The sequence below is a fragment of the Salvelinus sp. IW2-2015 genome, unplaced genomic scaffold (assembly GCF_002910315.2).
Source record: "Salvelinus sp. IW2-2015 unplaced genomic scaffold, ASM291031v2 Un_scaffold5846, whole genome shotgun sequence".
In the NCBI taxonomy this organism is placed as follows: Eukaryota; Metazoa; Chordata; class Actinopteri; order Salmoniformes; family Salmonidae; genus Salvelinus; species Salvelinus sp. IW2-2015.
The window spans coordinates 19,811-21,700 of record NW_019947111.1 but is presented as its reverse complement, the minus strand read 5'-3'; positions in this window follow the sequence as shown (position 1 = coordinate 21,700).

Sequence of the window (1,890 nt, the reverse complement as noted above, 5' to 3'; positions counted from 1 at the left end):
GCACCAGAGGAGGCTGGTGAGAGGAGCTATAGGAGGACGGGTTCATTGTAATGGCTGGAATGGAATCAATGGAACGGAGTCAAACATATCAAACATATGGAAACTCTGTTCCATCAATTCCATTCCAGCCATTAYAATGAGCCCATCCTCCTACAGCTCCTGTACTGCACKTCACATTTGAGCAGTTTCATGTACAGATATTTGGACAGAGATGGTAATATCCGTTACAGCTCAGACACACCGGAAGGATTGTCAAATGTTTGCCTGACGATTAGTATCTAACACCTCCCAACAATGTCGGCTGTCAATCTCTTTTGTGTTCTCTCAGAAAAGATTGTGAAGTCGTCAACCACTCAGCTTTGTTAAAATATTCCAACCCAGAAGGTAGCGTTTGTTGGCAATGCATGTCTGTGTGTGTTGCTTTATGGTCTAGTCAATGTTAGCTAGCTGTGCTGGTGTTGTAGAAAGACCTTGTTGATACTAGTCAGATGGCCACATCTAGATAACTAGCTAGCAAGACGACGAAGAAACATTTTGATCCYCTCTCCAWAATTGCATACAGCCCATAGAMACATTTRTTTAGCTACCTGGCTAAAGTTAMCTAAATGGTTACCATGATTRGCTAGCTAGCTAGCTGTTGTGCTAGCATCATGCACTCACCACACCATTAGTTTCATATGAAGTGTGTGTGAAGCTAATGTTAGCTTGCTAGATAGCTAACTAATAAGCTAGTTTACATTATCAAACCTAACAACAAATCCTTCTTCAATCACAAAACTCTTAGCTAGACATAAAATATATAAAGACTTGAAATAGAAAAAAAGTTGTATTTTGCAGCGTTATTGTTTTAGGTAGAACAATTCTGATGAAAAGGCCCTCTTTTTCTTGTCGCTCCCCCACATGGAGCTTCGTGCTCTCTGATTGGCTCAAAAACAAGTTGTCAGCCAAAGTCAGATTCATCCGCACACAGCAGGTATGTKTTTTGTTCTAGCAAGATAATGATTGGCTTCCCACCGTGATAAGCACCAATCCGCACTCAGACAATGAATGCTAAACATTGAATGAAAGTTGATTTGATCAAAAATGGAGCACATATGAGTTTATAAAATATTTCCCTCAACATTTCTATGGTAGTATTTTGGCTTGGCTACTTTGAAGCACGGTAAGACATGCCTCATAATATGAAGAAAACACAATTAAGGAACGGGAAAAATATAGAGAGGGTAATGATATAAACAACTGTCTTCTGGTAGATGGAAAGGCTTTCCCAAAAACCTTCTCTATTAAATGTTAACCAGCTACAAAGTAGCCTATCAGATTGACCTGTCTGTATTGAATAGTTTATCATCTGGTAAATTTAATAGGAGTGACCTACTATTGGAGGTATTCAATAGTAGCATACTATAATTCTAACAGGTTGTACTCCTACCCCCACTGGAGGGCAACTATTATCGCCAACAGTTCAACTTAGAATACTGACAGTTCATCCGATAAGAAGCTGCCTCTGATTGAGAACAATACCCGGCCAAACACAAAGAAATAGAAAACCTAGAAAATAAGAAACTAGAATGCCCACCCTAGTCACACCTGGCCTAACCAAAATAGAGAATAAAACCTCTCTATGGCCAGGGCGTGACACTATAACTCATCTCACATTAATCATATACCTTGCACATGAACCACCGCCCATTTGGGTAAGAACAAAATGAATGTATTTTAGTTGTGAACCCTTCGTTTGTCGTCAATCTCGGTCAGAACCACGCCCTCACGAAGGTTTGTTTCGGTGGACTCTCCGTGGGTGTAAGGCTCTGATTGTCCACCAGAGGCCACATTGTTCCTTCTCTTAGTTGTCTGTGCTGTAGTGGAGTGTTTTCAGAGCAGATATTCAGA